Consider the following 12,204-nt stretch of genomic DNA (forward strand, 5'->3'; position numbering starts at 1 on the left):
TCTATGATCCCGATGATGGAGAGATTGACTGAGTGTATTCATCACGTATGAATAGTATATATTTGTCAGTGTATTTGTGAATGAATGTGTGCATGTGCATGTGTGTGTACAGAGTGTGTTGTGTGTATGTGTGCCTAGCTCATACCTGCCAACATTTGGTTTTCAAAATACGGTAGATTTGTGCGGGGGCATGGCAGCGCGGTGGGGGGTAGTATAGTATAGTATACTATGTTGAAAAAAAGTATTACAAAAATCAATAATATTTTAATAAAAGTGATTAAAAAAAGTCAGAGAGGTGGCAGAGTGGTTAAGGTGATGGACTGCTAATCCATTGTGGGGGGGTTGTTTACTGTTAAGTGTACTGTAAGTCTGTGCTACCAATATTGTCCATCTTGAGTTCAGCTTGCTTCACGTTTTCTGCTTCTGTCTGTTCTTTCATGATGAAGGATGAAATTCCCCGTGTGTCCTTATGTGCTTCTTCTGCGTGATGGTGTCTCTGTGTTTTAATGTGTTGTGATGTCATTTTCCCCGCCGTGCGCTACATTAATATGAATGCGACCTTACAAAAAGCGTGGAGGTTGTGGATATGACTTGGTAAGATGCACGTCAATTGTTGCGCCCGACATGTTGAAATCTACAGCTATATTTCCATTTCTTTGCGGGAACACCTGCCATCTTTATCGGCTCGCTTTCGGGTCTGAACTTTCCGCAAAGCTTGCACAGAGATCAGCTGGGTTACAGGTTGCCAGGTTTAAGGTTACAGGTTGCCAGGTTGAGGTGACAAACGGGTTGAAAATTGTATAGTGTGTGGATGCGTTTCATACAAGATCTGGCAACTGGTCAACATTAGACAAACATATTGGTCTGATTATTGATAAAGGAGTTTGGGCCGTGCTGCAAATTATGGGAGTTTTCCGTGAGAAATAACAAACCGGGAGGAGTCCGGGGAGAGAGGGCTAAAAACGGGAGAGACCGGTAAAAGTGGGAGTGTTGGCAGCTATGGCCTAGCTTTATTCACATACTTATATCTGCATATGTGTGTGTGTGTGTGAAGAGAGAGAGACAGAGAGCAGTTTTGCAGTTGTGTGTGTGTGTGTGTGTGTGTGTGTGTGTGTGTGTGTGTGTGTGTGTGTGTGTTTAGTTTTATTTGCTTTTACCCCCACTTTGAACAAAGGGGAGGGTGTGCTTATTCATGGCCCAAAATTGAACTGTCCATCACAAACAAATAGTGGTTCAGCTGAATATGGGGACTGGAAGCCGAATCTCTCCCGACTTGAAGCGTCTGATGAAATTCGACGTCGTAAATATTTGTACTGCAGACGTTGCAAACTGCCGTTGGTTTCTTCTTGGCCTGGTCAGATGTGTCTCCTTGTAGCCGATCTTTACTATTTTGGGTGCAGAGGGGTCCATGACGTTAAGTTACTATCTGTTGCCGCCGTGCGCCACGTCATCATATCTACGGTTCCAGCTCATGCAACAACACTAAAATCATAACGTTACCTCCTCCTCAGTATCAGAGGGGGGAAATATATATATTTATTAAGCAGAAAGTCAAGTCATTTGACTCAAGTCAAAGTCAAGTTGAGTCTTTTATGAATGTTTATCAAGCAAGTCTCAAGTCCTAAAAAATTTGTCTGACTCGAGTCAAGTCATGTGACTCGAGTCCCCATGTCTGATAGTCAGGGTGTAGAGAGAAGTCTGGTCACTCTGATTCAATATATTAGATTTATTGTTTACTGCTCATGAGTGTCTGTCCTCTCTGCACATTGATGTTTCTCTTCTCTACTCATCATCAGGTACATCATCTACAAGGCATCCAACGTTAAAGACAAAAAACACAAAACTAGAGGTTTGGAATATATTTACATTGATTCAAAGGACCAGACGAAAAAGACCTCTACAGATCACAATAAGCTCATCAACCATCCTGACGGTGTCCTGGCAAACACCCTGAAGCCCATTTTAAAACCAATCATCAACGGTGAGAATCATGTTTAAACTGCAGCTCTGTTTCTATTTTGATAAAAATGAAACCATGATTTAAACTGATGGATAGATATTATGGTCTGTACTAATTATAAAGCACCAACTAGCTTTCATCAAATATCTCAATGTGCTCTGTTGAAACTGTTCAACACACAACAGGTGAGTAAATATGTAATTGAATAATTAATCTACAGCGGGAGATTTGGTAGCTTGCTGTTCTCTCTCTGGATTGGTCACATACATCCTAATTATTAAAACATAATGTTTCTTCTCTTCATTCTGCATCATTTATAGACAACAGACTTTGGATTCATCTCCTACAGCGACCAACCTCCAGCTGTAAATGGTGTAAAGCCTCCTGTTGCCTCTACGTATGGTCACAGTAAAGGTGAGTAGAGGAAGCATCACTCTCACAGGAAACATCTCTCTGAACCTCCATCAGGTTTTCATCACAGAGGACAGAGGCTATGGAGGACCTCCAGGGTGAAATAGACCATTTATTTATTTAATATTTAATTGTACATTAAACAGGAATTATTAAATTGTTTTCAAATTAATTATTTAATCCATTTTTAATAGAGGAACTATGGAAAGAGTTTCAAAGTTAAACTTTAAAACAAAATGACTTTGAAATGCAATTTAAAAACAGGAAAATAATTGAAGTCAATAAATTATTTAGGAATACAGCTTTTAAAAAAAAAAAGGTATTTAAAATTCCTCTTCCCATTTTCAAATCCATTTCCTTGCATTTTGCTTTTCAATTTTATACAATTCAAAATGTAATTTCCCCTTTCATTTTAACCCGTTAAGAAGTGCTGGTTAAAAAAGACAATGCTAATTATAGCTGCAAAAGGATGAACAAGTCTCGCACCTGTTGCGTTTTGCTGGACGGGTCCCATTCGTGGCGGGTATTTCCGTGACAGGAGAACACTGCTCGCAAGATTTGGACTTAAGTTCCTCCATTTAGTGCATAGCGTTGGAAATAACATATTTCAAAATGTGCACCACCTCCAGTGTCCACTATGTGGCGCTAGAGAACACACTTTTTATACGTGATATTGCTGTAAATCTTCTTTAAACTACATCATGTACATTTCAGCTACATCGAAGGATTTTCGTCAGGCCATACCTCCGGTTGCCAGTAGGTGGCGCTATGACTATAACTCATGATTGAATCATTGATTCCCTGAGGCCTGGCCTCTAACCGAGCATCACAATTTTGGAGCAGATTAGACAATGTACACTGGAGTTACAAACAACTACCTGTTTTGGTTGGTATATGGTAGTTTGACACCTAGCCACGCTCACACCGATGGGCGCAAAGGCAAAAGCTTCACAATTTAGCTTTTGTCATGGTCTTTAGAGATTGTACTGAGGGTTAGGGTATGGTGTCTGTGAGGCACCAATAAGAAGGAAAACATTAGAAGAGCAATAGGCCGATGAAAAATATGAAATAAAGAAATGCTCTATTTCACCCTGGAGGTCCTCCATAAGAGTCTGCTCAGTATGACATCAATCTCTGTTATGTCATCAATGATCTATGGTTCCTGTTTGTTCAACTCATCCAGCTTCTGTCTGTGAATCATTTTAATGAGATCTGTGTTTACATCAGATCATAGTGAACTAAATCAAACAATCAGAGCAGCGATAGATCTCACTCCATTATCTTTTAGTTTGAAATATTAAAATTAGGAAATCATATATTAGGACTTTTAATCAGCCAATAGTTCTCTGTCTATCTGTTGATGTTTCAGGAGTTGTGATGATGGATAAAACCACAGGAGTCTGGCTCCTACACAGCGTACCAAAGTTCCCTTTCCTAAGAGATCAAAATAACTTCTACCCATCCAGCGGAGCAATGAATGCTCAGACGTTTATCTGTGTAACATTCAACTACGACCAGTTCAACAAGATAGGTAATGTTATCAGTTAAATATTTATGGTCTTACTGGTTGATTTGAATATGATGTTAATGTTGTCTTGTTGTATTATTTGAAGGTCAACATCTCCTGGACATCAATGCTTACCACATTTGATCATCATATTCCCAACAACTTCCACCAAACCTTATAAATGTTAGGAGGAGAAGAAAAAACAACAGGGACAGAAAATAAATCTGACATCAGGACCTGGATTAGGAGGAACAGTGTTTCGTAGCATTGCTAAAACAACATTGACAGTAAGATATCTGCATGATGGTTTGAATCAAATTACCTAACTTAGTAAAGACAAAGTTACAAAGAAAAGAGACATGTTTACTGTGGAAATCAGATGTAATGTGAACTGGTTGAGAGAAGCTTCTACTGTAGTTTAACATCAGTCTGTTTATCTTAATGACTGATTACAGCCTTCACCGTCAACTTTATTTGTGTCCCTGAAGGGCGATTAGGTGTGCAGCAAGTATAACACATACAAGACACATAAATACATACAAGTCCTACACACAGTTCACCTGGAACACAACCGTAACAGTACAAGGTGCATGGAGAGCAGCGTCAAAGTCACCTACACAGGGTCGGAAAAAGTGCATATCAACCTACACAGTTGACACAGCCTGGGACTGGTTAGAACTCGTTACATCTAAATGTGTGGAGCTGCTGAAGATCACTGACTTCATGCTTCAATAGTCTTCAGAGAGGAAACCTCCCAAATGTTCTTATTAAAGAGACTCTGTGTGTTCACATAACATTAGATTTAGGTTTTTAGTCTAAATAACTGTATATGTCAGGAAAACCTGGCTCACATGTGAAGAAGATTACACACACTGACTATTCTACTGTTGTTTTGTTGTTTTTCTGTAGAGGATATAAAGGACGCAAAAAGATTTGGTAAGAAAATGTTATTCTTCTCAGTCATTTATTTTTTACTTTTTGTTTTATTTTTTCTAAGTTTATATTCTTCTGTGTAATATCAATAACAGCAGTGAACTGTCAGGATGTAGACAGATTCTGTAACATGACTCCTATGTTGTTCTTGCAGATGGAGATCTTTACCGCGCTATTGCAGAGGAATATGGCAGTGTGAGAGTCCAGTCCTGGCACAGCAAGTCAGAGGAGATAATCAACACACAAAATCAACCTAAAGTGTTCAATATTGAATGTGTAAAAACTAACCTGGATAACACGGAGGTTGCATGGGGGCCTACTAAAGATCACTCCAAGTGGTGTGTAGCTACAGATGATAATACTAATAATAATGATTTGATCTGTATCGCTGATATGAACAGATGCCTCAGCCAATACAAAAGGCCGGGGGGGGCACTGTGCTTTAAACATAAACAGGCAAGTGACTTATTTAAAGGGGTTATTGCTGAATCTAAGGATTGCCCAAGTCCAACTGCTACCGGTGCTGGCACAAAGCATGCCGCGTCCTCTAACCCTTCACAACCCTCTGCTCCTAAAAACAGTAAACCTAATCCTAAACGTAAACGTGGCATTGACCCTGACCCTGGCTCTGACTGTGACGATGACTCTGATTAATGACCGATAGGATAAATACGCCTCTCCTCGCCGTCTACAAGGCCTGTTTTATTTTTCTGGTGTTTGGGTCTGAGTGTGTTTCGGTTTTTCACTTTCAAATTATTATAAATTGACATATATTTCTGAATCCATAGTTAAATACCAAAGAGGGTGGACAGAAATATAAATAACTTCTAAAAAAATCATAATAGCTACCAATTGTCACTGTTGATAGATAATAAGTAGTTTGAACGTTTCTAACTTAAGTCAGAGTTTACGAGTTTAACATTTTAAGGGTTGCCCTAGCTGAAATAGGTCTAACGTTGTCATGAGTTACAACTTCAATCTTACAGCTCGCCCTCAGTAGATGGAAAGTCCTCCGTAAAATAGCGGTTGTCATGGCGCTTGGTTTTGTCAGGTAAAGAGGAAGATGAGGAGGAGCAAGCGGCTGTTTTGTTTCTCCGGGACAGATTCCACTCATCAGATATCTTTAATAATTGTGATTAATACTCTGGCTTCTGTTTTCCAGGAGCTGAGACACGTTACTGTCCTGCTGGCAGCAGACTCCTTAGATCACCTTCTGATTTACAGCTCCTCATTTACAACAGTTAGCCAGTGTAGCTATCATTATGATTGTTATGGGGTCAGCCCTATGTTCCCACATTTCTAAGATTTTTCCTAAAATGAGGCCCTATGTTATGGTTAGGGTTACATTCCATCTGTAGTCCATTGCTACTGGATAATAAATCGGGTGTAATTGGCTACCAAACTGGGAGAAAGGGGGATAAAATCTGATACAAATTTATGAAAAATGTGTGAACATAGACACGCTCCCTTTGTTATAACGTTAAAAGTTAATCTGCCCAACAATAATATAGTCACCTTATGTTTCCCATGTTGTAGCTGACGTGTCTTTAGCTGTAGGTTAATGTTGTATATTTTCACCTAATCATAACCCTATGTCCTAGTTTATGTAACGTTAGCTATATTTAGCTGTTAGCATCTTCTCTATTGCAGAGCAAAGTGTTTAAAGACAATTCGGCACAAAGATACAATACAGTAATAATAATATTGATAATAATAAACACTGCACCACAGTGCTCTTCACTGATTGGCCACGAGAAGTGAAATGTCATTTTCTGCTACAATATTTTAGTTAATGTGGACTTCACACCAAACAGAAATCTATTTAAGAAACAGATGTTAAGAGGTATCAGGATGAGGAAGGTGGGGGAATAGTTTAAGTTTGATCTGAGTGACTCTGGGTGGATATTTGGGTTTTATGTAACAGCGTTGGGATAGTTGTTTGAGTAGTTTGCTAAATATTGATAGAGTGATGAAGAAGAACAGGTCTGATCCTCCATGTTTCAGAGCGTTTCTGTCGGCATGTTACGGTCCGGTTAGTTTCACCGGTCAGTTAACCAGAGCATCACTGCTGTTGCTATGGTTACCTGCAGTTTTTAAATGCCATGAGACCAGCCAATCACAGACCAGTGTTTGCTGTGACGACTGTAACATGATCTCAAATGTCTGTCGGATTAAATAAATAAAGTGTGATCAACATTTTGACTCCTTTTCTTTTTTCTAAAGAAATCATCATTTCAGAGTTCATAATGTTAAATTTAAGATTTCTACATTTAAAGAAACCTTTTTATTACCACGCAGAAGGCAGTTTATTAACCTCACCGTCACACAGGTCAAAGCATGAAAACTACTGCTGTAATACATGTTGTAATTAGTAGGAGTGGCACGATTGAAACGAGCTTTTGATTAAATCAGAAGCAGGGTCTGTGTCGCCTACTTGTTCACATCAGAAGAATAATTGAAGAATTGCACAATATAATTGTCATGGGGTTACCTCATGCCTTCATTTAAGCCAGTGGTACCTGTCGGTACACGATCCGTGCTGCGCGTGTGCTGTTGTACGAGGATTTACGACGCTGCACGATCTGTTCCACGCTTCTGGTCGACAGCCAAGCTAACGTTAGTTTAGCTAACAGCTAATTTGGCTAACCGCTAGCTGAGACAGCATGTAATAACTTTAAAAGACCCTCAAAATAAAACCTGAAAATAAACATTAACATATATAACAGCTGTTAACGTCAGCTCTACTTTACTTGTGCTCATTTAAAATACAATTAGTCAATACTTGTCTTTATTGTTATTACTGCAAAGTATTAATGTAGCTGTAGCTGTTTCTCCCATTAAGTTTGACTTAATGTTATTTCAGAATGAATTTAGCTGTCAGCTAGCGGTTAGCCGAATTAGCTGTTAGCTAAACTAACGTTAGCTTCCCGGGGGAGGCTAGCCATAGGCTAGCATGGAACAGATCGTACAGGTCGTATCCTCCGTAAAACAGGATTATCTTGCGCAGAACGGATCGTGCAGGCAGTCGTAAACCAACAGTAGCATTGGTCCTAGCATGCTAAGCTAACCCTAGCATGAGCGTTAACATAGGACTGTTAGCATTACCATTAGCATGTGGGCTAGCATCAATAGACACATGGCTTGTCAATTCATGTTATTTCCTTTCAGTGTATTTAAGCACTAGTCGAAGGAGTAGAAATCATGATTTGATAAATACGACACATACACGAGGTCATCCAAATGTTAGCATGTCTCACCTGTTCTCATCTTCAAGCAGGGAGCTGGGGTGAAGCAGCAAACAGGAAGGAGCAGAGTCTGGAGTAATTTATAGGGGGGGTGGGGACCTGGAACAGTCCAAGTGTAAGCCAGTACAGAGGGGGGTACTGGAGTGTCTAATGTTTTCTGTTTGAGAAGCTTGTTCAGCATGTAACATTTCATTTCTGTTTTATAGTTGGTATCTGGTGTATTAATGTAGCCAGAAATGTTTTTGGCATGTTGAGGTAACATGATGGGGTTTGATTGATTTCCAATTAACTTTGGTTTGTCTTGTAGGAGGGGCTTCTGGTATAAAGGGAGGAGGCAGAGGCTCCTCGGGGCAGAACAGTTTGGCCTGGAAGGCTGCAGGTGCTGGAGCCCCATAGTCAGGCCCTGATTTAGGCTTTTGTATTGTTTAATATTCGTTTAGTATGATCATTTAAATAGTTTGTACTTAGTTCCTTGTTGTTTTTGTTATTTTTGATAGTGGTGGGCAGATCGAGGCTTCGTGAAACAATGAAACAGTTGAAGCAAACGTGTCATATTGTGTCGAGGCTTCGAAACAATCTGACACCCGTCTCAACGATGACTCCTAGTGGTCACTTGCAGGTGTTGATCTAAAACAACCTTGACAATGAGCCATTTTTTATTATTGTATTCTTCTAATATGTGAAGCTTGTAACCTGTAGGCTCCTCACTGTGCATAATGTTATTTTGGTCATGACAAAAGAATATTAATAAAAGAAATCAAGCCACAATGTCTCAATTCTTTATAGATTTTTATTCAAAAATATGAATGTCCCAACAGTTTATTATATTTCAATCTATCTATCTATCTATCTATCTATCTATCTATCTATCTATCTATCTATCTCTATCTATCTATATCTATCTATCTATATCTATTTATCTATCTATCTATCTATCTATCTATCTGTGTATCTATATATGTATCTACCTATCAATATGTTAATGTGTCACTATGTATACTGTGTCTGTCTCTAGCCTATCAGTCAATGTGTAAATATAAATGTAAGCCTAAATATAACTAAACAACTCGCACTATGAATGTCACTATATCACCAAAAATCTGCTATCTCAAAATCAAACTCCTCTCACAAAAACCCACGAGGTCAAGATGCGTTGACTTCACTTTTATACAGATGTGCGATTGTGTGTTCCCGACCCTGTCAATCAAACGCTGATTCATGCCACCTGTTGAAACACTCGTGAAACACTCCGATGTTTCATTTAGCCGTAGTCACGTGACATGGGTGTTTTGAATCACGCTTCGGATCAGTGTTTCGAAACATCTGCGCTTCGGGATCTCGACAAAGCTTCGGAACATCAGTTTCACTTCAGCCATCCCTACTAGTTACTCTTTGGTACTAGACCCTTAACATTAAAGGAGTTTATGAATGATAGACGAATCTTTAAATAACATTAGTTCTAGTACAACAGGGACTTTATTAAGCTTCCACCCTGCAGATGGATCATTACATGTTGTTTAATTCAATTCAATTCAATTTTATTTATAGTATCAAATCATAACGGAGTTATCTCGAGACACTTTACAGATAGAGTAGGTCTAGACCACACTCTATAATTTACAAAGCCCCAACAATTCCAACAATTACAGTAATTCCCTCAAGAGCAAGCAGTTTAGCTGACACTTTTATCTAAAGCCACTTACAATTGGTCTATATGTCAGAGGAGCAATTAAAGCTAAAAGTAAAGGTACTTTATTGTCACATACATGTAGCGAAATTCATTCTCTGCATTTAACCCCTCCCTCAAGGGAGCAGTGGGCAGCCAATCACAGCACTCGGGGACCAACTCCAGATCTGAGACAGTGCCTTGCTCAAGGGCACTGACCGGAGAACCTAGTACATGTTTTTGATGGTGGGGGAAACCGGAGCACCCACACCAACATGGAGAGAACATACAAACGCCACATGACCTGGATTACAACCCAGAACTTTCTTGCTGTGAGGCCACAGTGCTAACCATTGGGCCACCATGCTGCCAACTAATGGTTAAGTGCCTTGCTCAGGGACACTTTGGTTGATGTATCGCAGTGGGAATCTAACCCAGGTCTCCCACACCAAAGGCATGTCTCATATCCACAGTGCCATCACTCATCTGTATGTTTTACATGTTTTATGCAACTGTAGCCGACAATAACGTTGAGTCTTACAGCTGATCTGAACTCCTTCATAAACGTTCATACATACAACTAATAAATCTATTTCCTGGTTATTAGGCCTTCAGACAGCTGACTAGTGCTACGTTTCCACGTGGCCGGATATTTTCATAAACGGACATTTCAACCTCTCTGTTTTCTAAAATAACATCGTGCACAGCTGTCAGTTTGTACCCGTGTATATATGCCGTCAAGAGCACGCCAGACCTGTAGGTGGCGGTGTAACGAGAAGCTCAAGCCCACGTTAGCCAATCAGAATCCAGAAAATAGCAACAACAGCAACCAAGTTTGTCTCAGTTTGCAGTTTAGAAAGATTTCAAAAATCTCCATTCTGGCCGGTGTTTTTAGAAAGACTCGGTTTCAGAGGAGAATTCTCCATTTGTGTTTAAACGAAGGGCTCAAACGAAGGGAAATGTCTCCGTTTTTCTAAATCACCACGTACATGTAAACAGGGCCTAGGAGAGAAAACCTGAAGGTTACATCTATGATGATATAGTTTGAGATTAACATCTATTAAAATGAGCTCCACCTTTACAAGCTGCAACATTTAAGGTTTGAAAGCATTAATGCATCAGTAGTTGTATTTTATTTTGAAATGGATGTTTACTGTTGTTAAATTTAGTATTTTTGTTTGTTGCAATAAGATTGACTTTAGATTTTTAATGCAAGACGTATAGTTGTATCAGAGTATTTCTACACTGTGTCTTGCTACTTGTTTAAACTCTGAGCTCTTGTATAACTGGTTATTAGGTTGACTAGGTTAGACTGTAGAAGGTTACAGTGTGTTACTGTACAGAACATGTTCACACATCATGGGGAGTCTGGAGTCTGTAAAACACTGTCACAAGAACTAGTACTTCAGTACCAAGTTGATGCCAAAATTATGAAAATGTGACGGTACTCAAAAGCATAAACGCATAAAAGTGTTGTAGTCTGAAGAAGATGAAGAGGAAGGCCTACCAGCTCAGAAAAACAGTGAATATCTCCTAATCTCTTAGCCCCCGCTTACTGTTTGAACCATTTGTCTAATGAAATCAGATTACTGAGAACATGAACTGAGTCTTTCTTTCTACCTTTGCATGGAGGACTGTAGTGGACTCCACGTGTAAGATGCAAATGACAGCAAGTTAATATTTTCCCAAACTATCTGCTCCTCCTGTCTGGTCACCTTTGCATGGAGGACTGTTAATGCAAATGACAGCAAGTGTCTCTCTCTCCACCGTCGTAGAAAGTATTGTAAGATGCAAATGACAGCAGGTTAATATTTTCCCAAACTATCTGATCCTCCCGTCTGTTCAGGTGACCTCAGCCACGCCAGGCCTCTATGGCCCCCAGGTGGACCCATCAGTAGTATGAAAGGGAGAAAATCCGTGTAGGGAGGGTCCCGCGTGTCACGTTTTTTTGTTTTCCTAAACTGCAGCCTCGCGATAAGACTCCACGTGGCTTTAGGAAGTGGTGTGTATGTTTACGCTGTGACGATGCAGACTGCTGTCTGCTGTACACAGCGCAGACATACACGCTGATAGCTGGAGATGCGTCCAGATAATAAACCACAAAGTGGCGTGTATGTTTATGCAAAGTCATGATGTCATGTTGTAAAGTCTGCAGATGTTTCCAGCAGCTGTTCCAGTCCCATCACAAGGACTACTTTAATAACTTTATGTTGATGTCAAACCTGTGATCATATAAATCATTCTACATCCACCTGCTGCCTTGGAGTCTGAGATTCCTTTCACAAACACACACAGTACATCATACACTACTACTACTACTACTACTACTACTACTACTACTACTACTACTAGGACATACAGTAAGAGTTCAGTAATATACTACAAGTACATCAGCCTTATCTTACTCTAGTGATGCCTGGAGTACATCCTCCCATGGTAGCACACGTCAGCCTATAGGAATAACCAGTCAGGTATGTTTTAC

General features: G+C 39.7%; 1 protein-coding gene and 1 long non-coding RNA gene across 2 annotated transcripts in view; one reads left to right on the forward strand and one right to left on the reverse strand.

The window, feature by feature from the left end:
- LOC114570782 (uncharacterized) overlaps positions 1–12,204 on the forward strand; it is a 645,073-nt gene that overhangs the window by 44,756 nt on the left and 588,113 nt on the right. The window lies entirely within an intron of this gene.
- On the reverse strand, positions 4,811–8,170 carry LOC114570812 (uncharacterized). The gene is made up of 3 exons (XR_003694588.1): positions 8,069–8,170; positions 5,100–5,157; positions 4,811–5,020 (listed from the first exon to the last, which is right to left on the reverse strand). It is a non-coding gene; the product is annotated as an uncharacterized LOC114570812 (long non-coding RNA).

The sequence above is a fragment of the Perca flavescens genome, chromosome 16 (genome assembly GCF_004354835.1).
Source record: "Perca flavescens isolate YP-PL-M2 chromosome 16, PFLA_1.0, whole genome shotgun sequence".
Lineage (NCBI taxonomy): Eukaryota > Metazoa > Chordata > Actinopteri > Perciformes > Percidae > Perca > Perca flavescens.